Source organism: Peromyscus maniculatus, chromosome 10 (genome assembly GCF_049852395.1).
Source record: "Peromyscus maniculatus bairdii isolate BWxNUB_F1_BW_parent chromosome 10, HU_Pman_BW_mat_3.1, whole genome shotgun sequence".
NCBI classification, from domain to species: Eukaryota; Metazoa; Chordata; class Mammalia; order Rodentia; family Cricetidae; genus Peromyscus; species Peromyscus maniculatus.
The window spans coordinates 67,075,470-67,098,166 of NC_134861.1; the positions used below are offsets into that span (position 1 = coordinate 67,075,470).

Sequence of the window (22,697 nt, forward strand, 5' to 3'; positions counted from 1 at the left end):
ACTTCAAGTTCTATATTGAATAGGTATGGAGAGAGTGGACAACCTTATGTTGTTCCTGATTTTAGTGGAATTACTTTGACTTTCTCTCTGTTTAATTTGATGTTGGCTATGGGCTTGTCATAAACTGCCTTTATTATGTTAAGGTAGGTCCTTGTATCCCTAATCTCTCTAGGACTTTTATCATGAAGGGAACTAGATTTTGTCAAAGACCTTTTCTGCATCTAATGAGATAATCATGTGATTTTTTTCTTTTGGTTTCTTTATATGATGGATTACATTTTTTTAAATTTTCATTTATTGAACCATACCTGCATCTGTGGAATGAAGCCTACTTGATCATGGTGAATGATCTTTTTGATATATTCTTGGATTTGGTTTGTAAGTGTTTTAGTGACTTTTTTGCATCTATGTTCATAAAGAAAATTGATCTGTAATTCTCTTTCTTTGTTGAGTCTTCATGTGGCTTGGTTATCAGGGTAACTATGACCACATAATATGAATTGGAAAGTGGTTCTTCTGTTTCTGTTTTGTGGAATAATTTTGGTAATATTAGTGTTAACTTTTCTTTGAAAGTCTGGTAGAACTCTGTACTAAAACCATCTGGCCATGGATTTAAGTGGGTTGGGAGACTTTTAATGACTGCTTCTGTTTTACTAAGGGTTATATGTCTTTTCAAATTGCTTATCTTATCTTGATTTAACTTTGGTAAAGGGCACCTATTCATGAAGTTATCGGTTTCTTTTAAATTTTCCAATTTGGTGGAGTACAGGTTTTTAATGTATAACTTTTGATTCTCTGGGCCTCCTCAATGTCTGTTGTTATGTCTCCCTTATTATTTCTGATTTTGTTAATTTGGATATTCTCTCTCTCCCTTTTAGTTAGTTTGGATAAGGATTTGTCTATCTTGTTCAATATATGAAAATTTTAAAAATTTTCTAGAGGAACCAACTCTTTGTTTCATTAATTCTTTATATTGTTTTCTTTATTGCTCTTTTATTGATTTCAGCCCTGTTTGCTTATCTCTTGCCATCTACTTCTCTTGGTTGTGATTGCTTCTTTTTATTCTAGAAATTTCAGGTATGCTATTAAGTTTCTAGTAAGAGTTCTCTCAGTTTTCTTACGTAGATGCTGAGTGCTATGAACTTTGCTTTTCGCAATACTTTCATTGTGTCACATAAGTTTGGGCATTCCTTGCATTCATTTTTGTTGAATTCTACAAAAGTCTTTAATTTCTTTCTTTTCTGTCTTGACCCAGTTTTCATTCAGCAGAGATTGGTTCAGTTTCCATGAGTTTGTAAACTTTGTGTTGCTTCTGTTGTTGTTGCTATCTATCTTTAATCCACAATGTTCTGATAGTCTGAGGGAGTTATTTCAATTTTCTTGTATCAGTTGATACTTGTTGTGTGTCCTAGTATGTGGTCAATTTTGGAGAAAGTTTCATGATGTGTGTTTTGGTGAAATGTTCTGAAAATATCTGTTAGGATCATTTGGTTTATAACATCTATTAGTCTAGCATTTCTGTGTTAATTTTTGTCTGGATGACCAGTCCTTTGGTGAGAGAGGGGTATTCAAGTCCCCCACTATCAGTGTATAAGGGACAATATGTGAATTAAGTTGTATAGTATGTCTTTTATGAACTTAGGTGCCCATGTGTTTGGATCATAGATGTTAAGAATTGAAATGTCATCTAGGTAGGTTTTTACCTTTGATGAATATGTAATGTCCTTCCCCGTCTCTTTGATTAGTTTGGTTTGAAATCTGTTTTATTATATATTAAAATGGCTACACCAGCTTGCTCCTATGTCCATTTGCTTGGAATATTTTTCCATCCCTTTACCCCGGGGTTTGACCTTTATGTTTAGGTGTGCTTCATTGATGCACAGAAAGGATAAATTCTGTTTTCCCATCCAGTCCATTACTTTGTGTCTTTTTATTGGGAGAATTGAGATCACTAATATTAAGAGACATCAATGACCAATGATTGCTGATTCTAGTTATCCTGTTGTTGTTGTTAAAGGTGGTGGTGGTGGTGGTAGTGGTGATGGTGGTGGTGGTAGTGGTGGTGGTGGTGGTGGTGTGTGTTTCCTTTCTTATGTATTCCCTGTGTTTTCATGGGTATAGCTGACCTTATTAGGTTGGATTTATAAGGCACCTTCTGTAGCGCTGGATTTCTAAATAGATATTTTTTAAATTTGGCTTTATCCATGGAATATCTTATTGTCTTCATCTATGGTGACTGAAAATTGTGCTGGGTGTAATAGTCTGGGCTAGCCTCTGTGGTTTCTTAGACTCTATAGCACATCTGCCTATGCCCTTATTTCTGGCATTTACAGTCTCCATTGAGAAGTAAGGTATAATTCTAATAAGTCTGCCATTATATGCTATTTTGCCTCTTTTCCTTGAAGCTTTTAATACTCTTTTTTTTTTGTTCCGTACATTTAATTTTTTGATTATTATGTGCTGAGGGAACTTTCTTTTCTGGTCCATTCTATTTGCTGTATGTACCATTTGCTTCTTGTACTTTTATAGACATCTCCTTCCTTAAGTCAGGAACATTTTCTTCGATGATTTTTGTAGAAAACATTTTCTGGGCCTTTTAGCTGTGTTTCTTATCCATCCTCTATTCCTATTATTCGTAGATTTGGTCTTTTCATAGTGTTCCAGATTTCTTGGGGATGTTTTGTGCCAACATGTTCTTGGATTTAACATTTTCTTTGACTGATACATACATTTTTTTTCTATCATATCTTTAATGCATGACATTTTCTCTTCCATCTCTTGTATTCTGTTCCTGAAGTTTCCCTCTGTAGTTTCTGTTCAAATTCTAAATTTATCATTTCCACTTGTGTTTTCTTTATTGATCCTATCTCTATTTCCAGGTTTTAAACAGTTTTATTTATTTCCTTACACTGTTTGCATTTTCCTGGATTTCTTTAAGGGATTTATTCATTTCCTCTTTAAGGATCTCTATCATCTTCATAAAGCCAGTTTTAAGATGTACTTCAGCTATGTTGCAATATTCAAGGTCTGCTATGGTGGGATAGCTGGGCTCGAATGGAAACATACTGCCCTGGCTGTTACTGATTGTATTTTTTGAGCTGGTGTTTAGGCATCTGGGATTGGTTTGATTATAGGCCTAGATGCTGATTTCTGGATCTGCCTTCACTGAGTGGGTGTTTGTTCCTTGGTTTCTGTTTCCTCCCTGGATTTTTGGGGAGTGTAATGATGCCTGTGTGTTGCCTGTTTCCCTGGCCCTGCTCTGTTTGTATATTCCCAGTGAATGCCTGCTGGTGTTGGAGGCTGGGATACTGGGATGAATTGAGGAATGGAAGGTTGACAGAGAAGATCTTTGTAATCTGTTGGGGGATGGGGCCAGAAAGGAAAGGGAAACTGCAGCAGGTTTTCTGTTATAGAGCTGGGGAAGAGACTGAGGGATTGGGTCTGGGGGAGAAGAAGAAGGAGAGGTATGAGTCTGCTGAGAGTCTACTGGTGGCCATAAGTGGAGTGGCCCTTGGGTTAGCAGGGAGTGTCTGCTGGAGTTGGGAGCTGGGACAAAGCCACAACTCGATGAGTGGGGGGTAGGGAGGATAGAGGAGAAGATCTGTGGGATCCACAGGAGATGTGAGCATGAGGGCAGGGAAGGATGCCACAGGTGTTCTGGTGTAGAGCTGGGGATGAGACTGGGGGATTGGATCTGTGGAAACAGAGGGAGAATAGAGGATGTTCAGGTAGCCTACTTGGATTTCTAGCAGTCATAGAATGTGGGTTAACAGGGTGTGTCTTCTGGGGCTGGGGGCTGGGAGAAAGAGATAAGTTTGGATAAGGAGGTTAGAAGGGGTTAGAAGATCTGTGGAATCCACAGGAGATTTGAGCATGGAGGGCAGGAAAGGCTGCCACAGATGTTCTGCTGCAGAGGTGTGGATGAGACTGTTTGGATTTGGAGGGGAGGAGGGAGTGATGAAGGTCTTCAGTTGGTTTACCCATTTCCCTGGCCCTGCTCAGCTGGTGTGTTCCCAGTGAATGCCTGCTGGTGCTGGAAGCTGGGATACTGGGATGAGTTGGGGGAAGAATGGAGAAGATCTTTGTGACACATTGGGGATGAGATGAGAGAGGAAAGGGAGACCATAGCAGGTTTTCTGCTACAGAGCTGAGGATGAGATTGGGGGATTGGATTTGAGAGATAATAAGGAGCTGAAAACACTTTAGAAAATGCCGTGAGTTTTAACTGTTAAAATTTGTTGAGGATTTCACAATAAAGTTATTTTTGCCAGTGTTGAAGTACTCTGTGGCTAGTGATTTAAGCAGTATTTACAGGCTTCGCAAGAGAAAGGTTTGTTTTGTATTTCCCTGGGAGTAGTTTTTCCATTCTGCTCATGCAGTATCTGAAGTTCATTCCTAGCCCAAGACATTCATCTCAATTATTTGAATTGGCTCCCTGCAGATAGGCCTTAATATGGAATATCATTCACTTACAAGATAGTTGCCACAGACATCTGCCAGTGCTCAACCTGGCAGTGAAGCTTTGTGAAGACCATTTCAAATTGTCTCCAGACATTTGGAAATGTTGTACTTATCTGGTCTCCAAAGTCAGCTGACATGTCACTGCTGAATCTTTTGGGACTGTAGTAGTAAATCAGATCAGCGGTTGCATTAGGTGGGAGTGTGAAAGGAGTACATTCACCAGGTTTCCCTTTCAATGGCTGATTAGGTTTGATGATTTATTGGTTCTCCATTTTTACTGTTATATTGATGATCCCCGATGCTGTACTTTGTGCAAACATAATATTATAAGCAAGTTCTTAGGATGCTTGGTGGGGTGGGGGGACCACTGCTTTGGCATAGTACCAGGGTCATTAAAAATGGTTATTTTTAAGTTATGCAAGAAGGCTTTCTGAATTTAAAAAATAGTTGAATTGTGTGCATGAATGAATGCACAGTAGTATTGGGGTCACCCATGCAAAATACATAGCGCCTCTACATTACAGGTCTTTGTATGAGTAAGCCCCTCAGGTTTGAGTGGGAGTGTGGCTTTCCACTAAACGAGTCATTTGTCAAGATTGAGTCTGGGCAGTATCTCTTCACAAGTGACATCTTTTTGACTTCCAGCCCCTACCCAGAATTCTACTGAAGAGCCACTTTGTGCCCAAGGAGAGCAACCATTTTCCACTGTGCCTAGTCCTACTATGTAACATAACCGACAGTACGTACCTATGGGGCTACACTGTGTCACATGCTAGGAAACATTATTAATGAGGAACAAACTGGAAATTCCTTTCTGTAATGAGTTTGTTATTGAAATGTGGTGGGGAAATTTTAGGGACTAGCTCCATTATGGTTTCCTCACCTGTACACCAGAACCATACCCATGTCTGCTGTGACAGTGTTTATTAATTTATTTAATTTTCTTCTTTCCAAGTCACAGGCATATAAACTTTGTGTTTTACAAGACAATGGGTTTCATCATGCCACTTCATACACGGGTATTAAACTTTGCTCGTGTCCGTTCCCCCTCCCCCACTACTTTCCTTTGCAAATAAAGTTTTGTTTGAGGGACAAGTCTTATTATGAAGCCCATTCTGTCTTCAAACTTGTGATCCTCCTAGAGCAGCCTTCAGAGTACTGGGATTGCACAATAAATTACCTGCCAGTGGTCACTATTGGCAAGCCAGTTATTGCATAGTCTTTCTAAATATTCACTTCATTTATGGAAATCTTTGAGTAAAGTCAGTCACATTCACTTCTGTATGACCAGTACCTGAAATGGAATCAGTTATCTGGATAACATTTAATAAATAGAGTATAATATACATGTTCATATGTAGCATATATGAACATTATTAATTTTCTATTGCTAACTGATAGCTTAGTTGCAGAACTATTTAGAATTTAGTGTAGATTTTTAAAACCGTGTACATAATGATGCAGAATGCTCATGGAAATAAAATATACTCTCAGAGATTAATATTTAGAACGCTAGTTTACTCTCACATTGCCTTCCAAGTTCCCTGAGTATAATTAGACAGCCATCGTTCATGGGACTCAGTAAGCAATTAAGTATTAGCAAGATTCAGCCTAATCCTAAAAAGCTAGGCTACAATGTAACTTCATTATGTAGCTGAAAGTTTTTCTGTTCCTGCCAGGCCCATTCTGGGAAAAACTTCCAACTACATCATTGTCTCCTTGGGTGATAAGATAATGTTTATTATTCTGAGAGGTTTTTGAAATGAGTTAAAACCTGTTAAAGTTTTCCTTCAGGTTCTCAGATATTCTCTAGTTCTCCCAAAGGTGCTATGAAATGTTTGACACAAATATATCAATATTCAGAGTTCCATAACTAACCCTTGGTGTGTATAGGTGGTTCTTGGAGAAATTCTTCTGCAGGAATAAGCCTCTGAAATGGTGTCAACAGACTATTTACACAGAAGTATGTTAAATAGATGATGCATTTCTAAGTCAAACACCTGACTTTTATATTCACAACAAAATCTGCAACACAGGCATGTTCCATATACACTGAAAGATGGGAAAAGAAGTGGTTAAGTTTTTTAAAAATGACTGGAACATGGAAAGAATAAATCACAAGTCTTATATAGGAAGACAAATACTATATACTGACACTCATATGTTGGAAGTTAGAGTGCTGATTTCTTGGGGGTACAGAGTAGAATAGTCATCCCTAGTGGTTAAGAAGAGCAAGGAACAAAGAAGATAGGAGGAGACTGATCATTAGTGCCAGCATGTAATCACATAGGATGAATAATAATACATTCTTGTATCTACAGCACGGTAGAGTGGCCATAGTATACAGCAATTTTTGTTTTAAAAAGAACTAGAAGAGAGTTTGGATTTTCCAATCCAAACAAATGATAAATGTTTAAGAAGATAGAAATGATAGTTACCCTGACTTGATCATTTTACATTATATATGTATATATATATATATATATATATATATATATATATATGGTTATCATACTGTAATCTATAAATATATATATGATTTTGTGTTAATTAAAAAAGACATTTGAAGTCTTTATGGCTTTCTTTTGTAATCTCAGCACTTTGGAGGTTGAGGCAGGAGAACTATGAGTTTCTGGTCAATCTGGACCTACATAGCAAAACAAACTGTCTCAAAACATAATTGGACAATGTAAATCTATTTTATAACAACACACAAGCAAATTACACATGCATATGAAAATATGCTCTGCCAGATTCTGAAGAAGGTTTATTAAGTACTCTATTTAAGGCAGTATGATATGAATTCAATAAAAGACACCCAATGGAGCAAAATTTGTGTGTGTGTGTGTGTGTGTGTGTGTGTGTGTGTGTGTGTGTGTGTGTGTGTGTCTATACTCATATGACAGTTTACTGTGCTCTAGAGAAAGCTATACAAATCAGGAGAGAAAAGGCTTACTATTTAATATATGTTTTGGAAATCTGTCACAAGCATAGGATAAAAGAAAATTTTATTCACTCTTCCCCCAGTAAGTTTTAGATATAAGGCAACCAAACTAAAGTATTCAAATTTATAAGAAAACACAGGCAAGCACATATATCATCAGGATTTTAAAAAAAGGTTTTTTTTTTTAATAGAGGACAAAAATTAAGACAAAAAAATTACTAAATTTGACTGTATTAAAATGAACTTTTTCATTTCAACCTGAGAACCGTGAATAAGATGAAAACGCAAAATCCAATCCAACTGAGTATTTTCAGTGTGTATAACTGTTAAAACAACACTAGGAAGCACAAAACTTAAGGCCTCACAGACTTATAAATAAGGAATGCTTCAGTAATCACAGCAGTATAGTATTAGCATGGGAGCAAACCTGTGTGGGCCAGTAGATCAGAGTTCATGTATCAGGCCACTGCTGGCCACTGACCAAAAAAAAATGTAGAAGAAATTAAGTCCTTCAATAAATGGTATTAGGAAAACTGAATATCCACTTGGAAAAGTATGATATTGAACTTTTACCAATGACTTGGTAAAATCCAACTTAGAGCAGAGGAAATAATTAAATGTGAGACCTGGAACTAGTAGAAAAAAATTCATAGGAGATATCTTTTCATTGTTCTGGGCAACAATTTTTAATATGATACAAAAACATAAACAATGGGTTCAAAAGCAGACAAGGGAATTTAGCGCTAAAGTAAAAAATGTCTGCATCATGAGAGAAATAATCTACAACAACACAATGTATGGAAGAGGAGAAAATAGTTGTAAGGTACATACATGATAAAGGGTTAATATTTTGTACAACACACATATGTGTGTGTTGTGTAAATGCGTGTGTGTCATACAACTCAATAGAAAAATGAAAAATAGCGAAATTGAAAAATGGCTACAAACCTGAGTAGAATTCTCTGAAGAGAAGAGCTTTAAACACACAACAATCAGGAAGGAATGCTCACGATCACTAGTCCACCAAGGGATACTAATCAAAATCACAGTGACACACCCCCTCACACCTGTTAAAATGGCTGTAGTCAAAAAGTACGTAACAGGTTTTGGTGATGGCGTAGAGAAGAGGGAACCCAAGTGCATTCCTGAGCAAAAGGCACACGAGGATAGCCATGATGAGAAACACTAATAACACTAATAACAGAAGTAGATTATGAGGCAACAGTCCTGTTCTGAGCATGTAGTGGAAGGAATACTTCCATGTTCACTGAAACTTCAGTGAAAATAGCTGAGAAATGGATAAAAGCATTTAGACTCCAGAGACACCAAATAGAAATGGAAACTGTGGTGCACACATTTATACACACACACACACACACACACACACACACACACACACACACACACACACACATGCATTGCACGCGTGCACACACCCACAGATGTCTAAAAGGAGATATATGATTTGAAACAAAATGCGTGGACCTAATATCCAAGGAGAAATAATACTCAAAAGGCAAACAATACAGAATCTTACATTTTGTGGAGTCTAAAAATGATGAATCTTAAAAATCAGAGAGCAAAACCATAGTTGTCAGGGGTTGGGGAGAGTAGAACAGTGGTCGTAGAGTACATGGACTCATCTACGGAATATAACTGCACAGCATCATGGCTGTGCTTAACTATATTGCACAGCATATATACAATAAGGCAAGAGTCAATTGTGAGTACTTTCCACACACAAAATATCATAGCTAGATGAGATTGTGCCTTTGCTAGTTGGCTGGATTATAGCAATCATTTCCCAATGTTATATATAATCAAAACATCATATTTTATACTTTAAATATGTTATTTATTGTCATATATACTCCAGGAAAGCCAGAAAAAAATGACTGCATTAACAGGAAAAAAAATCAAAATATGCATTTTAAAATTCAAAAAAGAAAAGCCAATCATATTTACACAGACTGTGCCATTATAAGAGAATGTTGGGAGAGTAGTCTGCAAAGGATGCTGAAAATCAGACGATGGAGTCTTTTAATGCTGTGCTAGGGAATTTGTCATTTGTTTAGTGGATAAGCAAACAGGTAAAAAGCCTCACAAGATGAAGCTAATGACTGTACACAGGTTAAGCCAGAGAAGAGAAAACACACTGAAAATATTGCTGGAGGATCAGTAATGGAGCCAAGGTAGAGAAAGGGGAGGAAGCAAGGGTCCTGAACAACGTGTATGCTTTCTTCTGTTTTTATGCTTCTGCCCCCAGCCTCCCATCGCTGTATAAGATGGATGAGGTGCTAAAAACATTTTTTGTGTAGGTGGTTAGCCTCTGCTTACATGCTCACAATACAGCTGTCCTTTTCCAGGTTATTTTTAAGAATTATAAGATTATGCCCAGATCCATTACAGTCTGCATAGGAAACAACAACAACAACAAAAAAAAAAAACACCTGTATCTTCTTACATTAAATCTCATATTCTCTTTATAGTATCTAGTGTAGATTAAATATTTATAACATTAATAATGATAAGGTCTAAGGTCTGTGCTAAGGTGAAGCACATTAAAATGATATCAATGTACTTATTGTTTACACTTAGCTAAAACTGTTTAAAGAAAAGGACTAACACAACTGCATGTATTTTATTTATGCATATACTTTTTTTTGAGACAGGGTTTCTCTGTGTAGCTTTGGTGCCTCTCCTGGATCTTGCTCTGTAGACCAGGCTGGCCTCAAACTCACAGAGATCTGCCTGCCTCTGCCTCACAATGTGTGCGCCACCACTGTCTGGCATATATACATTGCTAAAATTACTTAATATTGTAATGTTTTTAGATGTATAAATTAAGTCATTGCATCTTCAACTACTTTCAATGGCCACTAATGCCTGAGACATAAATAGGGAAATGTGAGTACTTTGTCCTTTTTATTTGTAAATTACTATCCACTAATGTAGCTTAGCACGTAGTCTTTCTCCCAGTCTTTCAGTAATGAACCTTCATTTCCTGCTGACCATTTGCATGTATGCTGATCACCTGCCATTAACTATCCCATCTAAACTGAGCTCTGTTTTGCCCTATCTGCATCATTAAAAGTGGTAAACTGTTGGGTAACTGAAATAGTCTTCCCTACACAAGACTACAAAATACCATCTCCTATTGTAATGAGTGAAAGGTGCCTAATAAGAAAGAGAGCATTAAAACACTGAGGTGAAGATCATTAGTAATCAATAGTGTCCATCATGTAAAATAATAAAAATTGATGTACTGCAAGACAAGTAAAAGAAAAAATAAGAAAAACAGGAATAAGTTAGATGTAAAACTAACAGAATCAATTATATTAAATAAAAGATACACAAACATAATCAAGTGAAAATGCTGTGAGAAATCCATGTAAAATATGGAAGTGCAGAGAAATTAAGGCAAAAGGACATAAAAACATACAACTTTCATAAGAATCTGAGATGGTTAGATTTCAGTTCAAATTAAGATGGCAATCCACAGATAGAAATTATGGAACACAGATAAAGTAGTAATAGGGAAATGTAAAGCTTTAAATGCTGCCCTAAAATAGAATAACTATTTCACATCAATGATCTAGACTCCATTTCAGGAGCCCTAGATGAGATAATTAAACCAATTTAAGTGTAAGACAGGAATAAAGGAAATCATATTTAAAAAAAAAATCAAGGAAAGAAAGAAGTCCTCTTTGTAGGCTAATCTACAGGATCAAAATAGAAAGGTAAAACACAATCACCAATCTCATGAATAAAAGAACCTTTGCTTCGTCTCTAAAGCATTATGCAGAGTAGCAGACACTAGACACAAAGGATGCACACAGAAGAACTCTACTTATGTAGAAGTCTGGGAAGAACAAATTTAGCCTGGAGTACAGACAGAAAATCATGGGGACAATTTTGTACATTTTAGGGTTTTCATTTTTTCATATTTTGAAGAGTTATAATACTTCAATTTTCTCTCTTCTGGAATATTTAGATATATCTATATCGGCAAGTGAACTGAGACCTTTAGTTCCTGGGAGAGGGAGTTCTGGCAAGGATTAGTGTTTAATGTCCCTGAGTTTGTGTTGGGCTACCGTAGGATTGATTGTATTGACTTGATTAGGTAAATGGCTTAAATATTAGATCACACTTTTCATCTCTCAGGGAAAAAATGAAATTGTTACATTTTCTAGAAAATATAATGCAACTGGGCATCAATACATTAGGAAAAATAAGTAAGATGCAGAAAGGCAAATACCATTTTTCTTCTCTTGTATATAGACTCTGGATTAAAATTTGTTTCTCTGTGTGTGCATATCATCAAAAGAGAAGAGAGAAATTAAGAGAAGAAGAGAAAGGGAAGAGGAAGACAAGAGAAAAGAATAATAGAATATGCCTGTCATGAAAAAGGAGGAGCCTATTTGGGGAAAAGCAGAGGAGCAGTAAAAAAGAGTCATGAGGAATGAAGGAGATTGGGGGAGGAAGATAATTATGCAGGAAAATTTTATATATGTATTTTATATTATATATAAAATTTTCATATAACATACAGTACATAATTATATAATTACATAAATATATACATTATAAATTATATATAGATATACATATATAACTGTGGTATTGTATTCCCCCAAATATTGTGCATGCTAATAAACTTATTTGGGCTCAGAGACAGAGCAGCCACAATATTAAACATAAAGGATAGGCAGTGGTAGCACATGCCTTTAATCCTAGCATTCCAGAGGCAGAAATCCATATATTCAAGGATACAGCCAGGCATGGTGACTCATCATGCCTTTAATCCCAGAAAACAAGGCTTTAATCCCAGGGAGTGGTGGTAGAAAGCAGAAAGGTATATAGGGCGTGAGGACCAGAAACTAAAAGCATTTGGCTGGTTAAGCATTTGGCTGGTTAAGCTTCAGGCTTTCGAGCAGCAATTCATCTGAGACCCATTCTGGATGAGGACACAGAAGCTTCCAGTCTGAGGAAACAGGACCAGCTGAGAAGTTGGCCAGGTGAGGTTAGCTGTGGCTTGTTCTGTCTCTCTGACCATCCAGCATTTCACCCCAATAACTGGCCCCGGGTTTGATTTTATTAATGAGACTCTCTAAGATTCATGCTATATACAACTGTATATATCTTATTATATATAAATATGTATTTTTCTTCTCATCATACTCAAATCAACCTCTGAATGAGTGACTCCCTGGTATCAATCATGACTTTTTCCCAGAATGTGCTTTAATGGGTAACTCAGGTATCAGTCTATTCCTCTTACCATAAATAGTATTCTTGTTTATTTAGTCTTATTCTGGTGGCTTTTTATAGCAAATAAAAATGCCCACTTTCTCATATTTTAACAAGAAACTCAGATGAATAGAATATGCTTCACTGTACTGCAGGCGGCTCTACAGGCTTTGGGACTGCATCAAATCAGCATCAGCATCAGCTGCTTCAAGAGAACCACAGCATAGTAGCATCCCTAATTGGTTACAATTAAAAGGGAATGCCTTTGTGTAAACTCAAACACTGCATATATTTTGATACTTAAAATTGATATACTCTTCAATAATTTCCATGCGTGTCAAATGCCTCTTTTATCCATAACCATGTTATGGTTAAAACACTAAGTAAGCTCAAAGCTGAAATTATTGAGATGCTCTCTCTACAAACATCATGAACCAAATGTAAAGTGCGCAGCGTCACCTTAAAATAATAAGATACTGTAATGATACATGTGTGTAGTATCCAATCAAACATGCTACATTCTAATGCATTTATTTAGTTGGGAGTCTTTTCCACCTAATGAGCCAGGCTCTATTGATGCAATAGTAGAACTGGCAGCTAGAATAAACCAAAAGTCTTTTTCCACTTTTAGAAAACATCATTGCTTCCTCTTCTCCTCTATTTACATTTCTGAGTGCTAGTCACTTTTGCATAATGTACACTTTGTTGAGAGTTTTGTCACTGTCTATCTCTGTAATTCTAGGGCAACAGCAAGCACACTTTGCCAGAGTGTAGGATGTAGGATACACTATAAAAACACGCTGTAAGTTCCAGGGTCAGGAGCCTGATGAAAGCTCAGTTTACATTTCTGTTCCTTCAGTAAATGTGCACAAACATGTCAAACTACTGAGTCCCATGTGACTATCAGAAGGAATTTAATAATTCACAAATATAATACTCGATAATCTGCTGATTTTTCTGGGAAAATATTTATAGCTCATTGATTCACAATATCACAGTTGTATACAGTGTTTTCTTCTCCTTTATTTTAACTTAACATTTACTTGGATAAACTCTTGGCAACTGCTTCAGAAGGGCAAGTAGCCCGACAAAGCCTCATAGTTTTAGAATTTAAGTTAATTGTATTTGCATTTATTTATTACATGTGATTATTTGATATTTAGCTATGGGGTGTTGAAGAAGAATAAAATTCAATGCATAAGGCCTCACATTGAGTTAATTGCACTAGAAAAGTAAAGTATGAGTTGTTTTTCATCCTCTGTTTTGTTGCTTATGTGCTGTGTAGATCTGTGATGGTAATGTATGCTAACCCTGCTCTGTTGTTCTTCTGTTGATATGAAAGAAAGCACAGTGGTTCACAGATGCTCGTCTTAGCATTCATCTCTCACTCTCAAAAGCCATCAGTGCCCTGAGGCTTGCTTAGGATCTATGAAAAAGTCCCATCATTCTTGCTTTGTACTCTTGCTTAAAGGAAGGTTTGAAAGATAATTTCAAAAGTGTTTTGTTTTGTTTTGAGTTCAGGTTGGCAACCTGCATCCACTCATATGAGGTCTCTACTGACGAATCATTAATATTAACATTTTGAAAATGCACAGTTCTAGAGCAATGAAGAAGAAGGTGTGAGGTGTGAGTAAACTAGAAAATATCAGAACAGTTCTGAAGCAAAGGTAAGCAGGTGAACAATATCCGATGACATTGAACCATAACAGCCACCTTCTAGAATGCATTCAGTCAGTCTTGTGTGGAAACAGCAGCTTAGATACTCCAGAGAGACCCCCAAGGCAAGAGCACACTGTACCAAGAATGTCTTTATGATGAACCCCATCTTGTCTCACACTCCTGATCCTCCTGCCTCTCCTTAGCATCTCCCTGTCTTCTATCTCATTGTGTTCAAACCTCTGTTTAAATCCACTCTGTCAAAGGGGAATTTCTGAATGAGCAGAGAGACACAGTAACTCTCACTCCCCTTTTCTTCAAAACCCTCCTTTTGAATCTTCCTACAATGCTTTAGCTCTTGCATCCTACTCAGCACAGTTATGTGTTTATGTTTGATTCTGTTCAATCCCTGCTTTGCAGAAGAAAACAACCTTCCAAAGAGTACAAAGTTTATAGTTTGCTAACTACAGTATTCCCTAGCACACTGAGTATATAGAACAAAACTCAAGAAGGAAATTCAGACTATCAGCATACATCGCAATGATTTAGTGAAAGAACAACTGAAATGAGAATATGAATGTGTGCATGTGAACTTTACCTCATCTTTTGGTTTCTTACCAATATTTAAAGTGTCTGGTAGTCAGAGTTTCTTTACAATTTGATAACTTGAGGGAAAGGAGTACCTTAAAGAATGGACAAAAGACTAAAGGAAAACTGTACTAACTAGTATATGTTGCTAGATTGGGGCAGTGGGGATTTTCCAATATAGTGTCTCACTTCCTCACAGCTCACACATGTGTACCATCTTCCTGTTATTTATCATTAGGGACATGATAATCTATCAAGAACAGTCACATAATTGAAGAAACAATGTGATATGACAAAGAGCAAGCAGAGGCCACAGAAGAAATTAAGTGAAACACCACAATATGTAAACAAAAATTTAATTCATACACTTTGAAGAGGTTGACTGTACCCTCAAGAGTCAAGCAAGACACTATGAAGAATGATCAAAATCAGTACTGAGCCCATAGTAATTACAAATGATGCTACTGGGGGTGGGGGACATGGCACAGTGTTGTGTACCTGTCATCACAATGGTCAGGTACCAGGAAAATCATGGCCAACTGGGATACACATCCACCTTGTCTGAAAAACCTGAAATGAATAAATGAACAGAAATGGTGATTAGAACCCATGGAATGATAAAAACATCACAGGGTAGTTCTATAAGGTCTTCCCATCTTCTCTCCACAGCAGTGTAACAAGGGACAAAGCGCAGAGCCTCAACTTTAGGGAAGACATCCAGACATACTCGATGTCATAGAAAAAAAAATAACATTCATTGAAACTTCTTTTCTCTAAGTTAGGAAGCATTTGATATTGTTGAAAAGGCAACATAAAAAGAAAAAGGAAAAGACCAGCATTCTTCAAAAGAAATGAATTCTAAGTAATCAATAGATGTAAGAAATAATATCCTTTCTTTCATCTTTTAAATACATACATACATACACACACAAACACACACACACACACACACACACACACACACACACACACACACACACCACATATATCTACACTTATTCACAAAGACAATTAGGCTGACAACTATAAAAAATAGACTTATTCCAAAATGCAGCAATCCCAAACTCAGTGATTTAAAAACAAACAAACAAACAAAAAAACCCCACAAAACTCCTGGTCAGTACTAGACCACCCCCAGGGCATCCCTAAGGCCCTGGACCATCTCCTGCCCATCCCTGAGGCCATGTAACCTAGGAAGAGACAGAGCTAAACAAGGTAAAAAGTGAATAAATGCCTTGTATTAAATGTGTTATTAAAAGATTAGAAAATAAAATGATAATAATAATTACTAATAGAACAAAATGATGCCACAATTAAGTTGGAAGAGAGAGAAATTGTATGTGCTGGTTCTCATTCTACAACCGAAGACAGTCTTTAAATACTAATTGACCTGAGGCTAGAGAGATGGTTCAGAAGTTAAAAGTACTAGCTGCTCTTCCAGAGGATGCAAGTTCAATTCCCAGCACCCACTTGGCAGCTCAAACCTGTCTCTAACTGCAGTTCCAAGGCTTCTGACACTCTTACACAGACATACATGCAGGCAATCCACCAATGCACATAAAATATAAATAAATTATATATTAAAATATACTCTTCGAATGAATAAGCCAAAATAGAAAATAACATATTACTCACCACTATAAAAACTTCCAACAGAACTAGAATTGGTTAAAATTTAAGATGACACTAAGTGGGGAAAGCTTCTCCTTGTTATTTTACTTTTTATGATCCACATGAATTCTTCTGGTAATTCTAATTTAAATATTTTAGAAAAGCATGCAGAAAGCTTTCATTATGTGAAATACTTTTTTCATTAAGTGAAATGAGCCCTAGATTAACTGAAATAAATGAGAATTCTTTTTTCCAAGAAAAGGTAATAAGAAAAGAATGTATACTTGTGTAATATTTATCTTGATATAAGCTTAAACTTCTAGAAACATCCTAAGAACAATAGGAAAAAATCCTGTTTTCATCACATTTTGCCCATTGTCTCAATCCCTTGAATCTCTTCCTTTTCTGGATTGTTCAAGAGTATGTCACAGATTTGGATTTTAATAATCAGTTCTTAAGAGCAATGGTATTTCTCACACAGTCATAGCATAGTTAGCCATATTAGGATATTTAACACTGATACATTGTTTTGTGATACCTCAGTAAAACCCCCCACTCTATCCCCTACAGACAAAGAGAAGCTTAAACCAGGATTCTTAAGTGTAGATAAGAACTTACACCCCTTTTCCCCAGGTGGCTGTATCTGCTACAGGGACTTTGAAAAACACAGTCAGGATATTCGACCAAAAGACTAAAAAGGGAGGCGGGTTAAAATAAATTATATGGTCTGTGCCTTTAAGAACTAGCCTCACAAAGAAAGGGGAGCGCTCCTTCCAACCTCCCTGCTGTGAGTGAGAGATTTGGAAGAGCCTCCCTGGAGGCTTATAAACTTAGAAAACACCTTACTTTTGCATTCTGTACCTAAAGTCTCCAGTGGTGGCTTTGGGGACATGATCTAGGCACAACAAGACCCTCACTCTATTGTCTCAAAAAGAGGGCCTTAGACAAAGATATCTCAATATAGATAGACCCAGGCCAGTTTCAAGTCCCCAGAAATGATGGCACCAGCCCCAGGAACAAAAGAACAGAGTCAAGATGTCTGATGGTAACCAATTAACCACGAGATGCCCCTCTCCGGAGATAACATGACCAGACCCTGGAGAGGAGTTGTAAAACTCCTGACAGGGCAAACAGATAAGCTAGAATAAGATAAAGTCCAGGCCCAGGAAAAACTGGACCAATCAAGGATGGACCCATACTAACCCCCTCCCCTCTAAGAAATTTTATGGGTTTTGCCTATAAAAACTAACTTCCCCAAGAAAGAGTAACTCTTCTCTGCCTCACTTGAGATGGCTTGAGTTGAGTTCCCTGTCATGACTTGTAACAGATAAACCTTGCTTTTGCATTCTGGTATGCTCGTCCTTGGTGGTCTCTCTGGGGGTTATGATCTGGGCATAACAGTTTTTATCAGTCCCGAGGTTTGCAACCAAATTTCCCCATGTCTCAGTATTACCTTTTTTTAACCTCATAAATAATATTATTTCTGTAATGTGTTCATAACTTTTCTTTTTTTAAGGTTTTTTATTCATTTTACATACGTGAATACCTAACTGCCAGTATTGTCTTTTAAAGCCCCCAGTATCTGTTTTTTCTACCCCAGCATCTAATCTATGCTCAAAAAGAATAGTCTGAGATCATGTTTCTTGGACAGGAAACAGCATATAGGTCTTTCATGACTTTAAGCTTTTGTGAAAGACCAGAAGAGCTGTTTCATAGACCATGACTCTGTTTGAGTTTGTCATTTTTCCTCATGTTGAGATTGAGGCTATGCGTTTTTTGTGGGACTATCACAGAAACTGTGCTTCAGTTCATCCCATCAGATAGTCTGTGGTGCCCCTTTTGCTTCCTTACTGATGATGTGATCTTTGATCGTCTACTGGGGTGAAGGTCTGCAGGTTTCTCTTTTGGAAGGTAGAGTATGTGCCTGTGAGGTTACTCAAGAATTCTCTTGACACTCTGTAACTATATTGTTCCTTATCAGACTTTCATCCACCAGTTTTATTATAGCAATATGGTATTTTGCTAAACAGTGGTGGCACATACTTTCAAACACAGCACTTGGGAGGCAGGCATATCTCTGTGACTTCAAGTCCTGCCTAGTCTACAGAGTGAGTTCCAGGACAGCCAAGGCTACACAGAGAAATCCTGTCTTTAAAAAGAAAGAAAGAAAGAAAGAAAGAGAGAGAGAGAGAGAGAGAGAGAGAGAGAGAGAGAGGGAGAGAGAGGGAGGGAGGGAGGGAGGGAGGGAGGGAGAGAGAGAGAGAGGAAGGAAGGAAGGAAGGAAGGAAGGAAGGAAGGAAGGAAGGAAGGAAGGAAGGAAGGAAGGAAGAAAAAAATGGTATTTTGAATGATGCCATGGGATAATGCTTTTGTACACTGGTTTAATAAAATTCTAATTGGCCAGTAGCCAGGCAGAAAATATAGGCAGGATAAACAGACTAGGAGAATTCTGGGAAGAGGAAGGCTGAGTCAGGAGATGCCAACCCGCCATCTAGGGAGTAGCATGTAATGGCACACAAGTAAAGCCACGGAAAACGTGGCAACATATAGATTAACAGAAATGGGCTGAGTTTAAGTGTAAGAGCTAGTTAGGAGTAAGCCTGAGCTAATGACTGAGCAGTTTTAATTAATATAAGCTTCAGTGTGTTTACTTGGGACTGGGCAGCTGTGGACTGGGCGGGATACAGAAAAATTTCCAACTACAGAAGAGTAAGAGATAATAAGGATGTTTTGACAAATAAAATCCTTATTCTTATGTTAGTACTTAAGAACATTCAGTAAACATCACATATAGGGACAAAGGAACTGCCCATTGTGTATACATTACCATTTATTATCATGCATGTATTACTGTTTATAATTTTAGAATATTTTCTCTCAGCAAACATCAGTAATTCAAAATGTTTAGTAATTCTACTAAAGGTTGCTAAATAATTGTCTCTAGTCACACTTCAGTGAATCACTATGATACTAAATCAAAGGTTATGGTAAAGTTTTTATTTGCACTTTGAAAAGGATTTGTGCTATTTATCTTATCAATATGAGTGCTGGGTAATTATGTCCTCTGTTTACTAACAATTAGTAAACAGAGTGATGTCACATCACAGGAAACAAAGATAAGAGACCCAAATAAAAAGATCTGTATTCCCAACTGTGAGTCTCGGGAAAATAATAATTAAAAATTAAAAAAAAAAATAGATCCTCAGCTCTGTAGCAGAAAACCCACTGCGGTCTCCCTTTCCACTCTGACTCTATCACTAATATAGCGCAAAGATCTTCTCTCCAAACCTTCCTTCCCCCAACTCATCCCATTATACCAGCCTCCAACAACAGTAGGCAAGTACTGGAGCACTGGGAACATACCAGGCCAGCAAAACAATACAACAGCCCCTAACTCCAGGATACACCCCCAAGCTAACCCACAGGCCATGGCTGCCAAAAAAACTAGGTGGGTTGTGTGCAGAACTTCTCTCTCTGATCCAATCCCCCAGTCTCATCCCCAGTCCTGAAGCAGAACACACTTGGCAGTCTTCCTTGCCCCCTCCTATCCTCACGCCCATCTCACAGATCCCCCTTTCTGTACTCTCTCCCCTACTTGTTGCTTTTACCCAGTCTCCAACTCAAGCAGGCACTCCCTACTAACCACAGGCCACACCTACCAGAAAACTAGGTAGGCTGCCCACAGACCTTCTCTTCTCTCACTGTTTTCCAAGTCCCAATCCCACAGTCTCATCTCCAGCTCTATGGCAGAATACACTTGGTAGTCCCCCTCTCATCTCCCATTGATCACATAGACACTTCTTCCTTTTCTAACTTTTTCCCTACACTTATTGCTTTGCCTCCCACCACAGTACCAGCAGGTACCCTCATCTAACCCTAGGGCCACTCCTTGCAGGGCAATAAGCAGTCTGAAGGCAGACCCATAGTTCTCCTATGGCTCCTAAGATCCAATCCCCCCACCAAGTTTTATCCCCAGTTCTGTAGCAGGAAATATGTTGCCTCTATATAATAATGATAATGATAATGATAATAATAATAATAATAATAATAATAATAAGTAGTAGTAGTAGTAGTAGTAGTAGTAGTAGTAGTAGTAGTAGTAAAAACAACCAACTGGTCAACCTCCTCCGTTATACCAAAAAGGCAACCAACTGGTTGACTTCCATAAATTTTGCGTTACATGCATTGAAAAAAAAAGTCTTTCTCCTTTTCCTCTCTGACCTCATCCCAAAGGGATCACAAAGACCTTCTACTCCAACCTCCCTTCCCCTCAGATCATTCCAGTATTCCAGCCTCCAACACCAAAAGGCATTCTTTGTGAAAACACCAGTTGAGCAGTCCAGGAAAACAGGCAAAACACACAACCATCACATTCTCCAAAATTCCAGAAAGGAAACAGAAACCAAAGAACAAAACTCCCACTTGACAAAGATAAATCCAGAAATCAGCCACTAGACATATAATCATCCCAAATCCGGTGCCTAGATGCCAGGGGGGGGGGCAGAATTAATAACAGTCAGGGCAATATGTCTCCACTACAGCCAGGCTATCTTGCTGCAGTAGGCCTTGAAAATTACAACATAGCATAAGAAAAAAAAAATCAGAATTGTAAGAAAAATACCTTAGCAAAGTAACTGGATGCAAGATTTAATTCACAAAAAAATCAGTAGCTCACCTGTATACAAATGACAAATGGACTGAGAAAGAATCCTGGGAGATAACATCTTTCATAATACCCTCAAATAATATAAAATATCTTAGGGTAACTCTAATGGGGTAAGTACAAGACTTGCATGAAGAAACTTCAAGTGTTTGAAGAAACAAATTAGAGATGATATCAGAAGATGGAAAGATTTCCCATGCTCTCATATCGGTAGGATTAACATAATAAACATGTCCATCCTACCAAACGCAATTTACAGATTCAATGCAGTCTCCATCAAAATTCCAACACAATTCTTCACAGACCTTGAAAATACAATTCTCAGTTTCCTGTTGAAAAACAAAACAAAACAAAACAAAACAAAACCCAGGGTAGCTAAAACAATCCTGAACAATAAAAGAACTTCTCTTTTCTTCCTACTGAATTGCCTTGTCCAACCAGGATAGGTTGATGCTTAATCTTACTGCATCTTGTTATGCAGTATTAGGTTAATTATCACTGGGAGGCCTGCTCTTTTCTGAAGATCAGCCAAAGAATATGCCAAGATCATCAGAAACAATGGTCTGAATGGCCCTTTGTAGGAAAGGCAACTGGGAAATGTCCCCTGCAGAAACCTCTGCTGCTGGGAAGATGGAGGGCTGCTTTAGTGATGTTTTCTCAGACAATCTCAAGTTGCCTCTGTTCTAGATGATCTATGACTACAAAGCCTGAAGTCCAGGAATGTATCCAATGAGCCCCTATGTGCTAGCTCCAGCTGATAACCTCTCACAAAGGAAAAATTACTGTGTTTCAAGGAAGTCTCAATGGGTATACAAAAGACACTTAAGGGCAAACCCCATGCCCAGCAGTACATGGCCAACAAAAAACAAACTCAGTTGTCTTTTGGGAGATTCTTGTCTCATAATGCTTTGTCTTGTCATTTATTTTTTAACCTTACAGGTCTTCTGCTTATATACTATAGTTTCTGGTTTTGAGTTTTTAAGGGATTTCTGTGTGTACAAATGTGTGTATCAGTGTCTGTATGTATGTCTTAAGCTTTTTCTTTCTTTCTTTTTTTCATGTTTTTGTTTGTTTTGTCCTATTCTGATTTGTTTTTACTTTATCTTATTTAATAATTATCATTACATTTTAGATGCCAAGTTTTTTTTAATTAATTTATTTATTTTACATCCCTGCCTTAGTTTCCCCTCCCAACTCTCCGCCCAGTCCCCCCCCTCCCTCCTGCCTTCTGTTCCCATCCCCAACCCACTCCTCCTCAGTTTCTGTTCAGGAAAGGGCACATCTTCCCTGAGTATCAACAAAACATGGCATATCAAGTTGCAGTATGACTAAGCACCTCCTCATGTATTATGACTGGGCAGGGTGACCCAGTATGAGTGGTAGGGTCCCAAAAGCCTGTAAAGGAGTCAGAGAGAGCCCCTGTTCCTACTGTTAGGAGTCCCACAAAAGGAGCATGCTACATAACTGTAACATGTATGCAGAGTGCCTAGGTCAGTCCCATGTAGGCTCCCTGGTTGTCAGCTC

The 22,697-nt window shown here is 37.7% G+C and overlaps 1 protein-coding gene across 1 annotated transcript in view; it reads left to right on the forward strand.

The window, feature by feature from the left end:
• The window catches only part of Gabrb1 (gamma-aminobutyric acid type A receptor subunit beta1), a 407,586-nt gene that overhangs the window by 99,036 nt on the left and 285,853 nt on the right, over positions 1–22,697 (forward strand). The gene's annotated exons all lie outside the window — the stretch shown is intronic.